Source organism: Mastomys coucha, unplaced genomic scaffold (genome assembly GCF_008632895.1).
Source record: "Mastomys coucha isolate ucsf_1 unplaced genomic scaffold, UCSF_Mcou_1 pScaffold20, whole genome shotgun sequence".
In the NCBI taxonomy this organism is placed as follows: Eukaryota; Metazoa; Chordata; class Mammalia; order Rodentia; family Muridae; genus Mastomys; species Mastomys coucha.
In genome coordinates this window covers 24824004-24847466 of record NW_022196903.1, presented here as the reverse complement: position 1 = coordinate 24847466, position 23463 = coordinate 24824004, and the positions used below count along the sequence as shown (strand labels likewise).

At 40.1% G+C, this 23463-nt stretch overlaps 1 protein-coding gene across 7 annotated transcripts in view; it reads right to left on the bottom strand.

Moving 5' to 3' along the window:
• Positions 1-23463, bottom strand: part of Ahcyl2 (adenosylhomocysteinase like 2) — a 153605-nt gene that overhangs the window by 70398 nt on the left and 59744 nt on the right. The window contains exon 1 of one of the 7 annotated variants that reach the window (XM_031381393.1): positions 23089-23276. The exons of the other annotated variants lie outside the window; for them this stretch is intronic. The gene's annotated coding sequence lies outside the window, so the exon portion shown is untranslated. Of the gene's footprint in view, positions 1-23088; positions 23277-23463 lie in introns of those variants that run through there. 7 annotated transcript variants of the gene reach the window in all.

The window sequence follows — 23463 nt, the reverse complement described above, 5'->3', positions numbered from 1 at the left end:
AGAGAGTGGGGGAAAGAGAAGGAGGAGAAGATGGAAGGAAAACGGAGCAGAAGCATGAGGTCTGGAGAAACTGCAAGTTATAAGGGGTCTCATAGATGGGGAAAATGGTAGTGTAGTGGTAGATCTGCCCAATCTAGGCGTACAGCTTGTATTCATTGCCAGGGCATATTTGGGTTGGAGATTTACCACAACACCTAAGCTCTCTGGAGTCCAGAAGACAGTGAGTGAGTTTGAGATGGTGAACACTGAACTACACAGGAGTTTGTTTGCACTCTTGGATGTTGGTTTTGCTTTGATTTTATCTAACCATGCCCTGATTCTGCTAGTCTCTCTTGGAATATGAAAGTATGTAACTTATTTTAGATTTTATAGTTGAGATGTTGGATTTTTTAAAGAGATCTTGCAGATTGAAAGTGTTGAAAATTTTAAAGACTGTTGGACTTTCCAAGTTAGACTGTGTTTTATATTATGATATTAACATGAGCTCTTGGAGACAAAAAAAAAGGGTTATGATTGGATAGTAGTATGTTTGTGTATTTAGCTAAAAAGAGATCAATTGTGCTGGTTAGTTTTTATCAACTAGAAACAAACTAGAATCCTGAGAGAATGGCAACTCTATTGAGGAATTGTATCCATTAGCTTGGCCTATGGACATATCCTCAGTGTCATCTCTGGGCAGGTGGACTTGAGCTGTACAAAAAGTAGCTGAATGAGTAAAGAGAATGCTGAATGAGTAAAGAGAATAAGACATTAAGTAGCATTCCTCCACATCTCTGCTTCAGTTCCTCTCTAGGTTCCTGCCTTGAGTTTGTAGTCTTGGCTTTCCTCAGTGATGATCAACCTGTAAGCCAATTAAACCCTTGCCTCCCCAAGCTGGTTTTAGTCAGTTTTATCACACCAACAGAAACCATGTTGGTTTGAATGAGAATGGCCCCCACAGGCTCATCACATATTTGAATACTTGGTTCTCAGTTAGTGGAACTGTTTGGGAATGATTAGGACATATGATCTTGTTGGAAGAAGTGTGTCACTCTGAGGTTTCAAATGCACTATTCCCAGTTAGCTCTCTCTGTGTGTCTCATGTTTGTGGATCAGATGTAAGCTATCAGTTGATGCTCCAGCACTATGCCTGCCATTCTCCCTGTCATGATGGTCATGGACTCTAATCCTGAATTGTGAGCCACAGAAAACCCGTTCTGCTATAAGTTACCTTGACCATGATGCTTCTTCACAGCAGCAGAAGTCACTTAGACAGAAACTGAAGTAGGATAGTAGGCAAATTTGCAAATAAAGATTGAAAATAGAGGCACTGGCTGACGCTACTTTCCATGCTCTGGATGATTTCATGACAAATTTACTGACTTAAAGGTTATAAGCTGATTCTTGCCTAAAAGGGCTACAGATATCTCTTGTGAGGTCCATAAATCATTTTAATTTTGCTTCTAGGCACAGTTTTCTACAATAAAGATGCTCTAGCCAACCTCATCTGCCCTGAGTTATGGAAGTGGCTTAATGGTAGAGAGTTTGCCTGGCACACATGAGGCATCTGGGTTTTCTTCCCAGCATGACAAAACAAGAGAAATCTTCTAACACTAAAGCAATGCTAACATTGCTATACCTAGCTGCAAGAGCAAGTCATAATGTTACCCACAATGAAGGCTTACAAAAATCCACATTCAAACCCCCAAGACTACCTCTGCTTGAGGTTGTTGAAAATAAGCACACAGATAGATCAATATAACATAGTTAGTCCACCATATTTCCTTACTGAGACTTTTCTGTCTCTCATTCATATTGTTACATAGAAGATGGTCTTTCAACTTCTTAACACCAAAAACCAAAAGCTTACACACACCCATTCTTCTTCTCCTTTTTTCCTTTCTCCTTTTTTCCTTTGGAGAGAGAGGATCTCTCTCTCTCTCTCTTTTTTTTTTTTTTTTTTGGTTTTTTGGTTTTTTTGAGACAGGGTTTTTCTGTATAGCCCTGGCTATCCTGGAACTCACTCTCTGGCTATCCTGGAACTCACTCTGTAGACCAGGCTGGCCTCGAACTCAGAAATCCGCTGGCCTCTGCCTCCCAAGTGCTGGGATTAAAGGCGTGTGCCACCACCACCCGGCTCGAGAGGATCTCATTTATTACGGATCTTGGACAAGACCTAAACTCTTGATATAGCCAAGAATGACTTGGAAGGTTTTTTTTGGTTGGTTGTTTTTGTTTTTTTGTTTTTTTTTTTCCCAAGACAGGGTTTCTCTGTGTATCCCTGGCTGTCCTGGAACTTACTCTGTAGACAAGGCTGGCCTCTAACTCAGAAATCTGCCTGCCTCTGCCTCCTAAATGCTGGGATTAAAGGCATGAGCCACCACTGCCCGGATGACTTGGAAGTTTTGATCCCTCTGCCTCTACCTCTCCAGGGTTAGGACTGCAAGTATATGTTACCACCTATAGTTTCCCCTTCTGCTTCAAAGGAAGAAGTAGGATGCCTTGGATCAAAGTTTTTCTTATCTTTTTGGAGACTATTCTGTTGTCAACAAACTCCTGTCCTGCTGCTTATCTAACTTTGCAGTTTCTAGTGGCTTCTGCCCATTAGCAGAGAGTAAATTCAGGTCTCCTGTCCCCCACTCTAAGTTCGCTATCAGCCACTTTAGCTACTGCTCTCTGCATCTAGCTTCATCGATAACATTTTGACTTACTACAGTGTCCTTTTCTAGTGGTCTTCAGTTGACTGCCAATCAACTGCAACTATTAGTGCTGTGGTCACTAAGTCCTTGTTGCTAAACCTAAGAGTTTAGTTTAATTCAAAGCTTAGTTCACATGTCTGGATCTTGCACTGACAGTACCTGCTCGTAGAAAGCCACCCTTTCCTCAGGCTCTCTGTGTGCCTTTCCTCTGATCTGACACCTTGCTTGTTAGTTCCCTTTGCAGTTTCTCTCTTGGGAGTCCTTTCCTTGGCAGAGCTCTTGGAGATTCTATTGTAGTCTGTCTCTTCTTCATAGTAAACACTTTCTTGCTCAAATTCACCATTTTATTTAATTCTCTTTTTGCTTGTTTGTTTGGGCAGTGTGTACTGTAGTTCAGACTGATGTCAAACTTGCTATATTGCCAAGAATGGTGTCCAACTGATCCTCCCGCCTTCTGAGTGCTAGAGTTAAAGGCATGCGGCACTATGGCCAGCCTTTCGTTTATTTGTACTATGCAAGTAATTTCCAAAACCCTTTATCTAAAACCTACGAGTTTTAGTCTCAGCTGATGGCTTACTAGATGGCTTTAGTCTGTGACGTCTTCTAGTAGGTATTCTCATCCTAACATGGTTAGTTGTTTGCCTACTTTTTCTAGCAAAGGTGTTAAAAAAAGAAAAAGTAAAACAAGGCTAGGAAAATGACTCAGTGACTAAGGGTGCTGCTTATTGTCAAGCCTGACAACCTGTCAATCCCCAATAGAGGGATGGTAGAGGACAAACTGATTCTTTCAAGTTGTCTTCTAATCATCACGTGCTACTACAGTATGGATATGCACATATACACCTGGTGCCCACACAAAAATACATGCATAAATGTAATAAAAAATAGATGAAAATTAAAGTCATGGTGGGTATTATGGAGGAAATTACAAACATGCTAAAGTATAAAAGAAGTCACTTTAGCAAGAATCATCACAGAGGGTATTTTAAAGACAGCAAGTGTCAGAAGAATCATAGAACACTTACTCTATGAAACGAAGGCAATTCTAATTGCAAAGACCTGAAGTAAGAAAGACCATGTTTATGAAATAAAATTAAAAAAAAAAAACCTCATGTGGCTGGAATTTAGTGACTCAGTGGGAGAATGAGTTTCCTTACACCAGGCAGCTCACAAGTGCTTGTAACTCCAGCTCCAGGTGACAGACATCCACTTATAGCCTCTGAGGGAATTAGTATGCATGTGCATATATAGGCCCATACAACACACAAAACAAATCTTTTCTTTAAAAGATAAAGAACGTGGGTTTTCACCTTTGTAACTGGATTGGTAGAGCACTTCTCTGGAGTGCAGGAGGCTCTAGGTTGGATTCACAGCACCACATAAAGCAGACACGGTGGTATAGGGACACATGCCTATAATCCAACTTGCTTGGGAGGAAGGAGGAGGAAGGAGGAGGAGCAGGAGGAGGGGGGTCAGAAGTTCAAGGTTATCTCCGGTACACAGGTAATTCCATGTCAGCTTGGACTATAGGAACTTGGTTTTATACTAAATTTAACAGGTACTAGTATAGAATTTTAAGCAAGAGAGTGATGTAGAACAATTTATACTTAACATCTCCTGCTGTGTGGAAAATGGATTAAAGACAGGTAAGTAGGGAAGCTCAGTCAGAAGCTGATACAACAGATCAAGTGGAAGACACATAGCATCTGGAACAGAATGATAGCAATGAAGATGGAGGGAAGCAGACAGATGTGTGGTGATGCTGAGGGCAGAACTCATCAGTCTTGCTTACAGGCTGGACATAAGAGGTGAGAAAATGAAAGAATGACTTGATTTTACACTGAACAATTAGGCAGAGGATGATTTACTGACTAAAACTTCGGTAGAGTAAAGAAAATTTCATTAAAGAAATCAAAAGTTCCACCATGGACATGTAAGGTCCAGAATATCTCTACATTTGCTTTTTATTTTATTTTTTTTTTAAGATTTATTTTATTTATATGAGTACACTGTAGCTGTACAGATGGCTGTGAGCATCATGTAGCTGCTGAGAATTGAACTCAGGACCTCTCCTTGCTCCAGCCCGCTCGCTCCGGTCCCACTAGCTCGGGCATAATACACTATAGCTGTCTTCAGACACACCAGAAGAGGGCATCCGATCTCATTACGGATGGTTGTGATCCACCATGTGGTTGCTGGGATTCGAACTCAGGACCTTCGGAAGAGCAGTCAATGCTCTTACCCGCTGAGCCATCTCGCCAGCCCTACATTTGCTTTTTAAAATTTCTGGTGTTCTGCGGCAAGGCCTCACTCTACAGCCTAGGATGGTCTGGATATCCCTCTGGAAACAAGGCTGGTTCCTCACAACCGTGGAAACACTCCTTAGTACTGGAATTACAGCCTGTGCCACCACACTCTGTTACCTGTGAAACATTTACATAGACACAGAATACAGGCAGGGATGAGAGGTCGGAACTCAGGAAGAGGCCTCACTGGAAACAGCACAACCCAAACCCGTTCACAGTGACAGATTAAGTCCTTATGTTCTAGTTCGCACCTTTCATTGTGCAAACCAAGTTCTTTCAGGACTCCTTTTTGCCCCCTGCTCCTACCACTTACAGTCAGAGTCACTGGACTAACAGGCTCATTTTGTCCATTTTCTAGAAAATGTCCACCAATGCTCAACTGTCCATGATCTGTCTTGTCAATTTTCTCCAGTAAAACTGATATTCCATTTCCAAGAGGGAAAGGGGGAAGGGAGGGAAGGAGGAAAAAAGAAAAAGGCTACTTCGCTTTGTAATTCCACCTCACATAACTTGGGAGGCTGAGGCAGGAGAATCACCAGTTCAAAATACCAACCTGGGCTACACAGTGAGAGCCTATCTCAAACAACAACAAACAACAAACAAAAAACAAAGAATTTTGAGCCAGAATTGATATTTAATAAACTTAATACTTTTAATTCATCAGAGACAGTCTAAAAGAAATTGGAAAACATTGTCTTTAATTTTTTTTTAGATTTTAATTATTAAATATTTTCATCTCATCATATATACAGTGCTCCTACCATCTTTATTATTTTAATTGTGCATGTGTACTGTGTGTGTGATATGTAAACATGAATACAAGTGCCTTCAAAGGCCAGAGACATCCTGGATACTGGGAATTGAAAGGGTCCTCTGAGAAAGCAGTATGTGCTCTTAACTGATGAGCTATCTCTCTAGCACCAAAAAGCAAATTCTCAACTGTAAAATGATAGACAGTCTAGTCCCACTGCTTGCCTTTACAATAACACACTGAAACTCTGATCTGTTATTGCTCATGTGCCATTTCTGTGAATGCCAATGTGATGGAAAAGGCAGCCACATTACTGACATTGTGACCCTGTGAAAATGTATTGGAGACCCCTACACACACACACACACACACACACACGCCAAGAAATCATAAGACCATACTTGGAGAGTCTCATTTTGAGGTTTGTTAATTTAAAAAAGGCTCTTTGGAGGAAATGGGCATGACTGTCACCTGCAAACAGATATGTCAGAAAGGTCAGCTCATTTTTGCAAGCGTATACCCTAGCCATTCATAATCTACCACTGCAAGGGGATTTCCATTCCACCTTCCCCTTCTATTTCCGGGGCTTTTCAAAACCAAAAGAATTTTCACAAAGTACTAAAATGTCATTTGTCTTTTGTCCTTTTTCATTCTCTCACTAATACAGACAGGACTTTCTAGGAGCCATAAGATACTTGATAAAGTTATTACACTAATGTATAAATGCTCTCATCACTTCTGCAGAGCTTCTACTATCTTCAGCCACACCTACTACAACCCCTGTAGCTGTACCTAATAACCTGTTGATTTCCAACCCAATAATTTCCCAGCCTAAGTGGACACACAAAAAATTAGTACATATGTTGACTTAAATGTTTGTAACTTTTATAAATTTAATATTTTCCACAAAATTGTTACTATTTTAGAACTTAATGATATCTTAAAATAGGAAGAGTATATTATTTTTGACATTTTAAAAGATACAGTTATTGTTTGGGTTTTTGTTTTTTGTTTTGCTGGGCTGCAGGGGCACATGGCTTTAATTCTAGCACTTAGGAGGCAGACACAAGGAGGATCTCTGAGTTTGAGGCAAGCCTGGACTACAGAGTGAGTTCCAAGAACATTAGGACTACACAGAGAAACCTTGTCTCAAAAAACAAAAATAAAACAAAAACTAGTACTCTTTTTTAAGAAAAAAAAAAAGGTACTAAAAAAAGAATAGACTATCATATACAGTGAATTTTCAGACTCATAGAAAAACTACTCCAAAGAAACAAAATTTGTAATGACAATATAATACAATCTACAGTTTCTCTATGACTATGCACTTCCAAGTTGGCCTGGAACCCACAGCCTAAGCTCTCTAAGTGCAGGCATATTTCCATTCTTGGTTCTGTTCTTTTTGTCTTTTCTCAGTTCACTCCCTCCATCTCTCCCCATGTGTGGTATCCCCACTTGGTGTATGCAGGTGCTTGCATCCATGTATGGAAATGCAGAAGACAAAGTATAAATTAGGGCATCTTCTCTATTGCTTTCCACCTTATTCCCTTGAGATGGCGTCTCTCACTGAATTTGTGGCTGTGGAGGCCACAGTAGGAGGCAGACCACCTTCTTCTACAGTGCTCCACATGACTGGCCTGAGACAGAGTCACTGAACTGGAAGCTCATCATTTTGGCTAGGTTAGCTGGCCAACAAGAGAGTCCTCAGCGTCTACCTGTCTCTGCCACCCAGTGCTAAAAGTTACAGGCGTGGCAGTCATGCCTGGCTTTCCACAGAGGTGCTGAGAACTCATATTCAGGTCCTCAGGCACAGAGAATAAGTACTCTCACCTAGCCTTTCCCCTTTATCACCAAAAAACCAACTGAGACATAAGAAATTAGAAATAAGTAATTGTTATGGGATTTGTACAACAAAGTAATCTTGTTTTGTTTTTTTGTTTTGTTTTGTTTTTGTTTTTTCGAGACAGGGTTTCTCTGTATAGCCCTGGCTGTCCTGGAACTCACTTTGTAGACCAGGCTAGCCTTGAACTCAGAAATTCGCCTGCCTCTGCCTCCCAAGTGCTAGGATTAAAGGCATGTGCCACAACCACCCAGTGTGATCTAGTTCTTAATAAAACTAGCTCTTAATTCTTTTTTTTTTTTTTAAAGATTTTGATTTTGAGAGAGAGCATGTGTGATGTGTGCAGAAGTCCACAGAAGACAGAAGATCAGGTTGGAGAGATGGCTCAGTGGTTAACAGCTCTGTTTGCTCTTTCAGAAGTCCTGAGTTCAATTCTCAGCAACTACATAGTGGCTCACAACCATCTATACTGGGATCTGCTGCCCTCTTCTGGCATGCGCATGTACATGCAGATAGAGCACTCATGTATAATAAATAAACAAATAAGACAGAAGATCCTTCAGAACTGGAATTACTGGTGGTTGTAAGCCACCTGATATGGGAACTATGACCCGAGCTCAGAAGCTCTGCTAAAACAGTAGTCCATGCTCTGATCTTAACTAATGAGCCATCTCTCTAGCCCCTAGTGCTAATTCTGGTCATCAACAGTTCCATTTACCCATTATCTGCATATTCTACACCACTAATATATAATGTATAATCTAAGGAACCCAAATCTCTACAGAAAAGTGCATTCTAACTCTTTACCTCCAATGAGGCCCTTCAAGAAAAACGAGTCCTGGCTTATGGACAGCATGCAACAGAAGCCATCCATAGCGCAAAAAAATCATTGAAGACATTCTGCTCTAGGGATAATTGATTTGGTGAACTCTCAAAACTTACTTAGGGGCCATTAATGTGCCACCAAGAACATAACATAAAGAGAGTGTAGAACTGTTGAGGTTTGTATGTGCAATGTCCCTCATGGCTCAATGAACACTTGTTCTTCAGCTGCTGGTACTATTTTCTAAGACTGAGGAACCTTTAGAAGGTGAATCCTTGCTAGAAGCTAGTCACTGGGAGTAAGCCTTGGTTTTTTATGGTCATGCTTTTACCTCCTGATCTGCCAAGGTGTGAGGAGGGGGGTCTCCCACACGCCCTTGCTACCATGGCTGTGTTCTCTCTACACTGAACTGTATCCCTCAAACTGTAAATCAAATTAAACCCTTCCTCCTTAAGTTCCTTCTTGTTAGATATTTGGCCACAGCAACAAGGAAAATAATAATGAAGTTTATCCAGGCTCAGGCTCACTGTAGGAGGCTAGTTTTCTCCCCAGTAAAGTACTTCTGTTAACAATGTCTAAGTAATCTTTACTGTCTAAACTGCCCATTGCTCAGACTCCTCAGACCATCTATGGTGACTAACACAGCCCTAGTGCTTATGAGGAAGTCAATCTAGAATTTTTATGTCAAGACAATAAAATTAAATGAATGATACACACTAAAAAGAAATGCCTAAAAATAAAGTTCTCTGCTTATAAATTCCTAGATGTCGAAGTCAAACATGGACATAAAGAATAAAAATTTTAAACTAGTAAATAAATCCAAATTTTTAAAAATCCACTCAAGCTTATTCAGATGAAGAGGGAAAGGAGAGCTATATCTGAATACAAATAAACATAGACTATGTTCAAACTAAACTCACTGAGTAACATTCTATGCTGAACTGGAAAGAATGATGATAGACAATCAACATTTCAAGAAGCTGGAACACAGAAGTATGTGTTACAGCCAGAGCCTGGATAAGTGGCTCAGAGGTAGGAGCACTGGCTGTTTGCAGAGGATCTAGGTTCAGTTCCCAAGGCAGCTCACAACCATCTGCAACTCCAGTTCCAGGAGATCTGACATCCTATTCTGGCTTCTGAGAATAACAGGCATGTGGTGCAGTCATGCATGTGAGAAAACAGCAAGCATATAAAGGAGGCAGAAGTGGTGGTTCACACCTGAAACCCCAGCACTTGGGGGATGGAGGCGGGATATGGAGCTCAACATTAGCTGAATTACATGAGACCCTGTCTAAAAAAAAAGAGTTAACACTCAACCTATTCTGCAGGTACTGGCTCAAACATCACTTCTTTTAATATCCCGATAGCTTATGCGCATCATTCTGTACTCATTTCCTTTGTCTTCTTCAACTTCACATCACTGCTTGAAATACTTTTTGCGTTTCCCTTCTAGAATCTAAGCCTCATGAGAACAGACACCTTGCTTACATTACTCACTCAATGTAGTGCCTCATATATTCATTCAGCAATATCCATTTGCTGAAAATGAGACAGCTTCTGCCATAGAAAGCCTAACAGTTCAGAAGCAAGAGAGATTAAACTAACAAGGCAAGAGTTGGGAATGTTATTGTACATCTGTGGGTTCTGGAGCACACTGTGAAAATAACACCAGGTTGAGGTTTTGAAAAATAATGAGGTATATCTAACTCCTCACAGCTCCAGAAATGTCATAGTGCTTTACATCTCTATGCCTTTAAGAAAGGTAGTATGCTAAAAGGGAGTCTATTTATGGAGTGCATTCAGCATTCTAAATACAAGGTAGTTGGCTGTGTATTACCTCACTTAATCCTTGCAACAACCCCATGTGGTAAGCATTTTTTTTTTTGTTATTACCATCTCACAATTGAGGAAACAAGTAGGCATGTCAAGTGATTAACCTGAGATCACAGCTAATTTGAGATCCAAATCCAGGTACCTTTGCACTCTTTATCTGAAATGGCCTAGCCTCAGACAAACACTGAACATGTGGACTCCTTTTAACCCTGAATTCCCTTGATGCCAAGAATCCTATCCTCCACAGCATTTTGAAGCAACAGGTAAATATAGGTAAAAAATGCTAGAGATTAGATTATGAGAAACTGGGTTGAGGAAGAGTGTAAATAACTAAATATACAACTGAGTTAGTGTTGAAGTAAAGTAGGTCATAATTCAAACTTAGGATAAACAAAAAGAGGTACAAGGCAAGTCTGAGTTGTGTGCAATCTCACTTACAGGGTTAGATCTACTTTCCTCCTTTCACAAAACAGAGCAGAGCAAAAGGTTTTGTTTGTTTTGCTTGCTTGCTTGATGGAATGCCACCTCTGCCTCGAAGAGCCACCTGGAGCATCTTGTATAGCCCTGTCTCATCAGTAACCTGGCTTCTTTCCCAGCATGAAAATAACTCATGTCTATTCAGCAGAGTTGGGCTGGTTGGCAAGTGCTCTCATATATCTACAGACAAAATCTGAAATTTCATTCCTTGGTTCAGACTTAGGTCTTTGCCTAATGGTTAATCTAAGCACTTTCTTGGTTTACAACCATAGCTCTAATTAGAGAAATGTAAAAAGAACCCAGAGTTCATCCTTTTCACTTCATTTTACAGGTAAGAAACTGGGGCCCATAGCTGACATTACCTGTTGTGAACATAAGATAATTAGAAAATTCCTGGAACCTCAAGATAAAAGTTATGTGGGGCACAATGGAATTACAGTCTTTTCCTACCTACAGGGAAAAAACCAGCAGCCTGTGGCAGAATACTCTCAGTGGAAGAGAACAGCATAACAGTTAAGTTAATCTGTTGTACCTCTGAAGACATATTACCTTTAAGTATGTGTAGGTGTGTGTGTGCACATGGTATGTGCATGCGAGCACAGATGTCTGAAAAGGCAAGAGGCAGTAGATCATGAAGATGGAATTAGATGGTGATCTGCATGATGTGGGGCTGGGTCCTCCAAAACAGCAGTGTTCTTAAGTGCTGAGCTATCTAGACATCCCTTTGTAGGAGTCAAGGGATCTGCCTTAGAAATCTGATGACAGAAATAGTTAAGAGTCTAAGCCTTTCCTTCTCCATCTGATTATTCTCTCTAGAGGGAAGTCTTGCTTGTATATTCCTTTTTAGAGACTCCTTTACATAAGAGATTTGTGTGTGGACAGGCCTGGTGTTTCTTTTCCAACACAAATGGCAGTATATGGTGATACAGCCCTACTCAGTTTTCCTCTCAGCAGCTAAAGAGAGTCTCTGTCTTTAACTTCTGCATGTTTCTCCATTTTATAGATATAGCCAATATTTACTTAACCAGTCACCAAGCAATAGACACTTCAATTGTTCACATCTTTTATAATCTGTTATTATGATATAATGCTATAACATTCTTTTTTAAGAGAATTTTTGGTCAGGTGTGGTGGCACACACCTTTAATCTTAGCACTTGGGTGGCAGGGCCACATAGATCACTGTGAGTTCAAGGCCAGTTTGGTCTACCATAGTGACAGCTATGGCTACATAACAAGACATACACTATTTTGTTTGTACTAAGTACCGTCCAGCCAGTCTTGCCTTGTTTGGCTGTCTATGGAAGAAGAGGCACACACTTGCCATGACATGCATGAAGGTCAGAGACAACTTGCAGTTCTCTCCCTTCCACATGTGGAGTCCAGGGATCAATCTCAGATCTTTGGGCTTGGTGGTCCTTTTAGCCACTGGATCATGTGTGACAAGCATTTGTAACACACATTTTCAGAAATGTCATTCTTCCCTTTTGTAAACAAATTTTTTTTTGTTATTTTTAATCTTTAAAAAAATCTGCATGCAGAGTGGGGCCGGAGTGAGTGGGGCCAGCAGAGGTCCTGAGTCCAATTCCCAGCAGCCACACACATGATGGCTCACGGCCATCTGTACAGCTACAGTGTACTCATGCACATAAAATAAATAAAATAAATCTTTAAAAAAAAATCTGCATGCACTGGGCGGTGGTGGCACACGACTTTAATTCCAGCACTTGGGAGGCAGAGGCAGGTAGATTTCTGAGTTCAAGGCCAGCCTGGTCTACAGAGTAAGTTCCAGGACAGCCAAGGCTATACAGTGAAACCTTGTCTCGAAAACAAACAAACAAACAAAAACAAAACAAAAAAACCCTGCATATAATTATAAATGAAGGGGATTCATCAGCCACAGAATTTAACTAACTCGTTCATCCCAGTTTTACACACTCTTATATACACATGGCTATAGTCCAAGGTTTCTTTACCATCTCAGAACTTGTTTGGAATCCACAGGAAAAGGGGGTTGTGGTAGTCAAAATAGATTAGGATATAGAATTTCCAAACTGTGGTGACTCCTATCTCCAATTTCAGCACTTGGAAGCCTAAGGAAGGAAGAGCAGGAGTTCTTGGCCAGTGTGGACTGTATTGTGTGTGTCTAAGTGCACGTGCATGCCATACATGTGGAGGTCAGGTGTTTTCTGCTGTGTACTTCAGGTAGCTGTACTGTGAGCTTCAGAGAACTCTCCCAACTCCCACCTTGTGGGTTCTAGAAATCCAAACTCCTCCAACCACTTTACCTACTAAGCCATTGCTCCAGTCACTTTCGCAGGTTTTTGTTTGTTTGTTTCTATATGCACTAAAAAATTCTCATCTATACCAAGGTTATCAAGATTTTTTTCCTTTGCTTTCCCTGTGTAATCTATGATTTTTTTTTTTTGGCTAATTCCTATGGAATGAGATAACAGTCAAAGATCACCTTTCCTCCAAAGTCAATATATCTAAATTGTTTTGCTGAATAATAATATCCTTTTCCCACCGAATAACTCTGACTCCTTTGTCAAACACAACTCATTGTACAGCAGTGGGTCTATTTCTGAATTCTCTGTTTGGGAATGTAGACCTACCTGCCCATCCTATTCCCTCTAAACTTAGTACTTATTGTGACATGAGAATGAGTTTAGAAACTGCACAATCCTCTGCCACCTTGCCAAGCCATCACCTTCCTTTTCTTCTTTATAATTTCGTAAAATATAGCCTTCAATATCAAAACTTCTTTTTTTTTTTTTTTTTTTTTTTTTTTTTTTTTTGGTTTTTTTTTTTCGAGACAGGGTTTCTCTGTATAGCCCTGGCTGTCCTGGAACTCACTCTGTAGACCAGGCTGGCCTCGAACTCAGAAATCCGCCTGCCTCTGCCTCCCAAGTGCTGGGATTAAAGGCGTGCGCCACCACCGCCCGGCCAAAACTTCTTAATGAGATACATATGACCAAATACAAAGTTATCCCTGAATGAAGAAGATTCTATTATATGATACAGGCCAAAAAAGAAAACAAAATGAAAGTCAGTCTGAATTCACTATGAGCAGAGCACTAAATTCAATCAATACCTTTGTGCCCTCTAGTGGCAGGAAATAATAGGAACCTGCCAATCAAGAAGGAAAACCAACACTATCACAAATACAATTAATACACCAATAATGACTGATATTTTCATGAAACCCTGATCCCGTCTCTGCCTCTCATGTCCTGACATCACATCTAACACTCTTTTCAACTCGTCTAATACAAAAACTTTTCGTTAAAATCTATACAGACGGAGATGGTCAAGTGTGACAACCTTCTTTCAATCCCTAGAAAATACTTAAAAATACAAGGAGAGAACAGACTTCACATATGTTGTTGTCTTATCTCTACATGCACATAAACACAAACACAATAAAGACAACAGTGATGATGATGATGGTAATAAATGAAGCAGGACTAAGTGTAGCTCAATTGATAGAGTGCTTACCCACCATGCACAGCGCTCTGAGCATGATGACTTGCAGCACTGTGTGAGAGTGAATCAGGAAGGGAAGGCAGGAAGATCAGAAGGTCAAGGTCATCCTTGCTACTTAGCAAATTCAAGTCTAGTTTAGACTACTTGCAACAAAAGAGGAAGGGAGGGGGTTAGAACAGAAGGAGGGATATGAATAGAAGGGCAGAGAACAGAGAAGAGGTGAGACTGACTGGGGATGCTGGGTGAGATGACACAGGCTTATAATCCCAGTCGTTGGCTGAGATACTACAGGATAACCACAAATTAGAGGCAGCCCAGGCTACATGGTGAGTTACAGGCTAGCCAGAACACATGGCTAAATCCTGTCTCAGGAAAAAAAAGGGGGGGGGAGCAAATTTTTTTGTTTTAATCCAATGTAAATAAGAGTAAACCAGAAAACCAGTTATAAGGACAAAACAACACTATATTTGGATACATTCCTGTACAAAAGAAATGAAGCCAGAATCCAAAGGAACAGTAACAAGATTTTAGACAATTGTTAAGAAAAATTGTAAATGAAGTGGCTTTAAAATATGTAGTCTGTACATATTGTGTACACAATGTATATTACATTATATACAATATGTGTATACAGTGTAATATACAATGTATAGTATATACACAGAGATCAACAATGATTACTGTTGGAGCTAGGGTGAGTAGGGAAAGAGACAATTTATAAGCTATATATTTTAAATATATATAACAAATAGCCTTTAAAATTGAAGGTCATTTTTAAGAAGTCAAATAGTAATTTTATGCTTACACATGAACAACATAGGTACCACGTGAATAACACTTTGCTCAGAACAGTGTGTTCTAACAGTTGATTATAATTAACTAACCTTTGTTAGGTCCCTCAGGGCACACAGCCACATTGTAACATTCTCAAAACACACAGAAAGAAGGATACAATAAATTTAAAGTGCCTTTAATTACCAATGTTGCTCTACATTTTAATCCTCTGAATATTTTCATAGACTCTAAAGTCTCCATGTGAAGGAGGAAGCTCTGAATGCCTTTCTGTGCTACTGTCTCACGGCAGATTCAACCCCTTTAGTATCATCATTCCTATGGTACATCATATATCCAGTGGATCCTGAAGACTCTTTTGCTAATTTATACATATCTCTCCTCTCAGGAGTCTCATTCTTCATCATTAAGTTTATTTTCATGTTGGTATTCTCACCAACCCTTTCCATCTCTATTTCACGTTTGTTTGTTTATTTTAGAGGCAGGCTCTCACTCTGTAGTCCAAGCAACATTCAAACTCTGACCCTCCTGCCCTGAGTTTCCTAGTGCAGAGATTATAGGCTCGCACCCTGGTGCTCATTCCTATTGTGAAGGAACCAGTCTGTCTCCTCACTAATCTTCTAACTGACTCATCTTTGGTTTCTTGTTTTTTAAATTTCACTATTATTCCAGCCACTTGGGTTTCAGACATGATGAGTCAGTGTTGTTCTTTTCCTAAAAGTGTTATTTCTTTTCTTTTATTAAAAAAACAAACAAAAAAAAAAACCAAAAAACAAAAAAACAAAAAAACAGGGCTGGTGAGATGGCTCAGTGGGTAAGAGCACTGACTGCTCTTTCGAAGGTCGTGAGTTCAAATCCCAGCAACCACATGTTGGCTCACAACCACCCATAATGAGATCTGATACCCTCTTCTGTGTACTGATTTGTAATAATAAATAAATCTTTAAAAAAAAACAAAAACAAAAAAACCAAAAAAACTGCAAAATGTGCTCTGCTTTTCTGGAGAGAGCAGGGAGCAGTATTGGCGATTGACCCTGGAGCTCTGAGTGTAATAAGCAAGTGCTCTACTACTGTGCTCCCTCTCTAGCCCTACATGTTCCATTTCTTTTGGCATTACCTTTGAATTAATTGAACAGAGCACAGGAATCTAAGAAGACTCCAATCTCTGGCAGTCTGCATCCAGCTGGTGGGTAGTAATGGTGCTAGCTAGGACTGGGGACACTGCTCAGTTTCCCTTGCCTCCAGACTTGCATAAACTTTCCTCAGTCGGAAATAAAAATGCCTTTCTGTATCCTACTTACTTTCTATCCTCTTTCTCTTGTAATGCCTAAGAGCAGGGTACTCCTCTTCCATGAAGCTCTGATGGCTAGAATTATTGCCTTGGGACTTACTGCCATGTTCCTTTATGCTAGTGTCTGTTACTTGAAGAATCTATTGGTAGACTTCAAAATCATAAGCAGATTTTATATTTATATTTCTTTTTATTTATACTACCTTACCCAAAATAAATTTCACAGGATAACTATGTGCTGCTTTCATCCTAGAAATTCATAAGGATTTCATAAGAAAGCTTTGAGGAGAAACAGCTATTTCCTTTTTTTTTTTTTTTTTTTTTTTTTTTTTTTGGTTTTTTGAGACAGGGTTTCTCTGTATAGCTCTGGCCTGTCCTGGAACTCACTCTGTAGACCAGGCTAGCCTTGAGCTCAGAAATCCGCCTGCCTCTGCCTCCCAAGTGTTGGTATTAAAGGCGTGCACCACCACCGCCCGGCTAGAAACAGCTATTTTCATTGCTATCAACTCTTCATTTCTGTCTCACTCCTACAACACTACTGCTCCCCACCTGCAGAGTATTCACACTGTAGCCCAAGCTGGCCTGGAGTTCACTAGGTATCCCAAGCATGCTTCAAACTCACAGCAATCTTCCTGTCTCCACCTTTTTAGTAGTTATTTCTCTTATTGTGGAAATAAAATACCCAACAAGAGCAACTTAAGGAAGGGTAGATTTATTTGAGCTCACACAGTTCAGGGGTATAGTCTTTATGGTAAGAAAGTCAGGGTAGCAGAAACTTGAGGCAGCTGTCCACACTATTTCAGGAAGCAGAGAGCAGCAGAAACTATTGTGCATTTCACCTCCTGTGTATTAGTCTAAGACTAGAGCCTATTTGCCACCTACCCACAGTTAAGGTGAATCTTCCCATCTTAGTTAACCTAATCTAAATAATCCCTTACACGCATACCCAGGGGCTTAGATAACTTAGATGACCCACCACAGACACCTTCTAGGTCAGTGGAGGTGAATGACCCTTTCATAGGGGTCACATATCAGATATCCTGCATATCAGGTATTTACATTCTGATTCATAACAACAGTAGAATTATAGTTATGAAGTTAACAATAATAATTTTATGGTTGGGGCACTATAAGATGAGGATATATTAATGGATTGAATCATAAGGAAGGTTGAGAACCACTGTTCTAGGTGATCCTATCAAATTGATTATAAATGTTAAACATCACAGCCTCCCAAGTGCTGGGAATACAGATGTGAGCCATCATACCTAGCTCTGCTTTTAGCAAATTCCTTAAAGAATATGTACCTTCTTGGAATAGTTTATAGTCTGGCAAAGCATTATTTTAAGCTGAAAGTAACTGAACAAAGCAGGACAGGGTGAGTTTTCTATGTTCCTTCCCACTACCCGACAATAGAATATACAGTCTCTTTTTAAAAGTGTGCTCCACCACCATCATGTCTCTTGCCAGGATGAGGAGAAAAGAGTCTCAGTGTAGACAGGAGGACACTAACAAAAGAGGTTACACAAGCAAACCTTACTATCTAGCCCTCATCTACCAGCAGTTTCCCCATCTGTCCTCTCACAGCACCCAATCGGTCTCGTAGTTCTAAGGCTTTTTTTTTATCTTGTCACTTGGCTACAAATGTACCTGTTGGTGTTAAAGTGTGCTGTAAGTCTGAATTCTAACTACCCTGTTCAGTTATTCACCGCTGAATGCACATAGCATATGCATATCAAAGACCTATTGCTTGTTAATAATCTTTTGTTTGCTCCTCTTTCATTAGTATCTTCTATCGCTGTAAGTTGTGCAGGCCAAGCCAGTGAACCTGAGACGGGCAGAAGTTTCCTTCCTACCCTATCTGGAAGTGCAATGTTAACAGTATAAAGTAGTAAGCATGCAGAACTTTCTTCCCACCGGGAACAACTGAATATGTGAGCTTGCACCTGCCGGATCATGTTCTTGGCGAGGCTGTGAACTGCCACACAAAGGAAGTGAAAGTAGATGTAAGAGATGAAGCAAGAAAGAAGAAAAAGTATCTACTTTGTTATATCTCAGAAATGGGAGGGAAATTTTTCATCCAATTTCCTGCCAACATCTAACAAAGTTCTTACCAAGCCACACTTAAATTTTAATAAAAATTAACCCAATGACCAAGGGTTAATTGGGTTATGTTTAAGGGTTCACTGGGGGTTGGCAGAGGAGCTCCTCAACAGAAACTGGAGGAGGCAAACTTTACAAGCAATACTGGAGAAGACAATTAGCAAATTCCTAATATAGGCCAAATAACCAGAAGTGTGTAAGAAAAGAATATGGGTATTTTTAAACATGGAAGAACTCAAAATTCAGCTCTCATTCACCCTCCACAAAAAATTGTGATTGAAGTGTGAGAGGATAAGCTTTAGCAATTTTAAGGAAAAAAACAATAAAAAAAAAAAAAAAAAAAAAAAAAAAAAAAAAAAAAAAAAGAAGAGGGGCTGGGCAGTGGTGGCGCACGCCTTTAATCCCAGCACTTGGGAGGCAGAGGCAGGTGGATTTTTGAGTTCAAGGCCAGCCTGCTCTACAGAGTGAGTTCCAGGACAGCCAGGGCTGCATAAAGAAACCCTATCTCGAAAAACCAAAAAAAAAGGAGGAGGAGGAGGAGGAGGAGGAGGAGGAGGAAGAGGGATGAGGATATAGGAGACTCAAAAGACAAAACAGTAAAATCAGTCACCTGGTGTGGATTTGAATAGCTGCATTGAAGAGGTGCAGACAGGTGGATTTACGGCCACTAAAAGACATGGGCAAGGGTTGTTAACTGTCCTTCCTACCACAAACCTGCAGCAAATTTTAGGGGTTTTGTTTTTTTGTGTTTACAAAAAGCATTAAGCATCCTCCTGCCGCTACTTCTCAAGTGGCTGCCAGATGTTCAAATCTCTATTCTGTTTTAAAGGGCCCTTCCTAGGTATAGAGAAAGATCTTTTTTAGACATCCCTGGTGCCGTGCACTCAATGTGAAGAGCTGTTTGGGTATCATTCTCTCAAACTTAAAAATTTAGGTAGTTTTTGACCTAATGATGTCTGTCACCTTTTGGATTCACTCCACTGATATACCAAATATATGTATTAAAAGCATACCGTGTGTTTTAGGTCTCTGCCACCACTGTTTGTTGGTTATGATTGTAAATTACTGATTAAGCAGTTACTTTTCACTCAGGAACTACTTTCAACACCAATATGTACAACATATGCCTTTGAGCCCCCAAATTACAAATATCATAAATATCAGCATTCATTTTGGGTTTCCTGGTTCTGAAAGATAGCTTAACAGTTATTTTACCCCAAATAGTGACAAGGGGTAACATGCAAAAGAATAAGACATATTAGCTGTATCTCTGAATAGCTGAGAAGGGGTGAGGAAGGACCGAGACAGCCAGCTAATGGAGAACCAACCAGAGCGAGAAACATTCTTCCTTCTTGTTCTCCACATTTACCTTCCTACCTGTAGGGAGGTAGTTAGCTATATTTTGTTGTCATGGCAACAGAAATACACATAAAGGAAGGCACAAAAAGAATTATTTGCTTATAATTGGTTCAAATTCTTCCTGTTCAGGAGAAAAGACTTTAAATCAACAGACAAGAATTTGATAAAGACGAGATAAAGAAGGATTTTCTAGTACAAAGCTAAGAGAGGAACCAGGCACTGCTGTGTGCTGTTGTGCCTCTCACTTCCGTAGCTCATTGCTGAGTGGTCCCAAATTACAGAACTGAGTAATGATTTCAATTATGTTTCTGAAAGATTTCACACCTTCAGATCTCAAACTAACAGGGCTATTTCAACATTCTGGCTTTTATAAACTAGTGCCAAGAGGAAGTTTCAGGGATCAAGAGTGAATACACCCAAGCTAAGAAATATGTCTTTCAGAACATAACCAGAAACATAGTGTGTGTGTGTGGTGGGGGGGGGGCATTTTTAACCCACTCTGCCATTCTGTTATGAAATGAATATCCTTTAAAAAAAAACTTTAATTATAAAAGTCATCCATATTTACTGCAGATAATTTAAAAAGATAAAATTTTATCAAAAAACACTCAACAACTAGTACTGACAATATTTTTTAATACAGAGACATTTTATATACAAAAAATAAATGATACACTCAGGAGGCATAGGAAAGTGAATCTTTAAGGTCAGCCTGGACCACATAGGGAGTTCCAGGACAGTCAAATCTACATAGAAAGATCCAGTCTCAAGCAACAACAACTTAAAAAAAAAACAAGTCCTAGGGCCAGCAAGATGGCTCAGCAGGTAAAGCAGCTTACCAACTCCTTCACTGGGGACCCTGTACTCAGTTCAATGGATGGCTGTGAGCCTCTATATCTGTGTTAGTCAGGTACTGTCAGAGCCTCTCAGGAGATAGCTATATTAGGCTGGCTTGTCCTTCCTTCAGTCTCTGCTCCATAGTTGGTCTCTACAACTCCTTCCGTGGGTATTTTGTTCCCCCTTTTAAGGAGGAATGAAATGTCCACATTTTGGCCTTCCTTCTTCTTGAGTTTCTTGTGGTTTGTGGGTTGTTCTTCCTGAGTACAGGGTCCCCAATGAAGGAGTTAGAGAAAGGACCAAAGGAGCTGAAGGGTTTGCAGCCCCATAGGATGAACAACAATATGAACTAACTAGTACCCTCAGAGCTCCCAGGGACTCAGCCACCAACCAAGGACTCCATGGTGGGACTGATTGTTCTGGCAGCATGTGTATAGTAGAGGATTGCAAAGTCAATCATCAATGGGAGGAGAGGCCCTTGGCCCTGTGAAGGTTCTGTGCCCCAGTGTAGGGGAATGCCAAGGCCAATAAGTGGGAAAGGGTGGGGTGGCAAGCATGGGGAAGGGGGAGGCAACAGGGGTTTGTTCTTGTTGTTTTTGTTTGTTTTTTGAAGGGGAAACTGGGAAAGGAGAAATCATATGACATGTAAACAAAGAAAAGATTTTTTTTTAATCTATTAAAAAAAATTAAAAAAAAAAAAAAGCAGCTTACCAAGCTTGACAGCCTACATTCAATCCCTGGGACCCACTAGAGCCAAAACTACTGTCCTCTGACCTACACACCACTCACTCACACTCTCTCTCTCTCTCTCTCTCTCTCTCTCTCCATGCAGAGAGGGTATATGAGGAAGAGAGACACAGAGAAATTTAATACTAAAAACAAAAACAAAAGCCTTGAGTCCTAGCTTTCTTTTTATTTTGTTTTTTGGAGACAGGGTCTCACTTTGTAACTCTAGCTGGCCTCAAAGTTATGATGTAAACCAGGGCATCCTTGAATTCACAGAAATCTACCTGCTTCTGTCTCCTAAATGCACAGGCATATGTATAGGAGAAATACTCATACATATAAAACTAAGACATTAAAATTAAAGATCCCTATTCAAAAGATCCTCAACAGTCATATATTAAAGTGATTCTAGTTTATATTATAAATAGTAATTGAACACTCTAAGACTTTTTTTAAGTATTCAGGATCAACTCAGGACTTTAGGCATGCTAAACAAGTGAGCTATTTCCCCAGTTTCCATTCTTGGTTTTTGATTTGAATCTAACTACACAGCTAAAAGGCTAGACTGGACTTGCTATACAGTACAAGCTGGTCTCAAAAATCAAGATCCTTTTACCTCAGTCTCAAAAGTTCTGATTACAGATGAATACCACCATACATAGTCATAAATCTAAATATTTTTATTGCTATTCATCTTGATGAGACCAGTTTTTATGTAGCCCAAGCCAGTTTCTAATTTACTATGTAGCCAAAGATGATCTTGAACTACTGATCCTCCTGCCTCCACCTCCCCAGTACTAGAAGTATATGTACCACCACAGTTTGTTTTATACGGTACCAGGGATAGAACCCAGGGCTTTCTGCATACAAGGCAAGCATTTCTTCTTGAGATAGGCTGGCTTCAATCTTGCTGTGTAACCAAGGATGACTGACCTTCAATTTCTGATCCTCCTAAACCCATCTGCTAAGCGCTACGTTATAGAGTGACAATCACATCAGGTCTTACGTGGTGCAGGGGTTTGAACAATATACTCTACCAACTAAGCTGTAGTCTTAGCACCTTTTTCTCTTATCTTTGTGTGAGAAAAGCAGCCTATATAGCCAGACTGGCCTAGTGATTCTCTTGCTTCCATGTTACAGCTTGAATATGAAATGTCCCCATCTGGTTCATGGATTGGAGGTATGGATGTCAACTGATGAACTTTTGGAAAGTGACCAGATCTTCTCTTCCTCCTCCTTTTTTAGTTGACTGTAGGCCAATAATTTGTTTACTTTAATTATTATTATTATTATTTGTTGTTGTTGTTGTTTTTTCGAGACAGGGTTTCTCTTTATAGCCCTGGCTGTCCTGGAACTCACTCTGTAGACCACGCTGGCCTCGAACTCAGAGATCCGCCTGCCTCTGCCTCCCAAGTGCTGGGGTTAAAGGCGTGCGCCACCACCGCCCAGCTACTTTAATTATTATTAATAGTAGTAGTAGTAGTAGTAGAGTGTGTGTGTGTGTGTGTGTGGATGTGTGTGTGAATATAGGCATGCTTGTGTGTGGAGGTCAAAGGACATCTTTTAGGATTTGGTTCTCTTCTTCTTCTGAAATCCACAGGTCAGACTCAGGCTTTCAGGCTAACACAGTCTTCTAAGCCATAAAATAAGTGACCTGGTCAATTACTCTTCATTAAACTTAGAATACCATGGCATTACTGAGACACAATAAAATGGCAGAGATCTAGTTGGAGGAGTGGTCACTGGGGAGCACGGCCCCAGTGACTACTATATAAGCTATATCTTACTTATGGTCCCAGTAGCTTTTCTATTTCCTGTTCATCATTTTCAGTGAAAGGCTTTGTCCTTTACACATTCTCTGCTTTGCCACTGATCCAGAAACAGAGTCAATGGGCCATGGGCCGAAATCTCAGACAGGGAGCCAAAATAATTAATTCTTCACGTGAAGTTGTTCTCTTTTGTACTGTGGTCACAGCTATGCAAGAGAAAGTAAAATAAAACAAAACAAAATGAACTGGCAAGACAAGTATGTACCACTATACCTGGCTTATTTCTTTAAATTCCAAGAAGTAGAATTCTAGGAGAAAAGAAATAATATTCTTTATTGCCAATGTGCATACCAGAAAAGTACCAATTTACATTCCCACCAGCATGAATAAAAA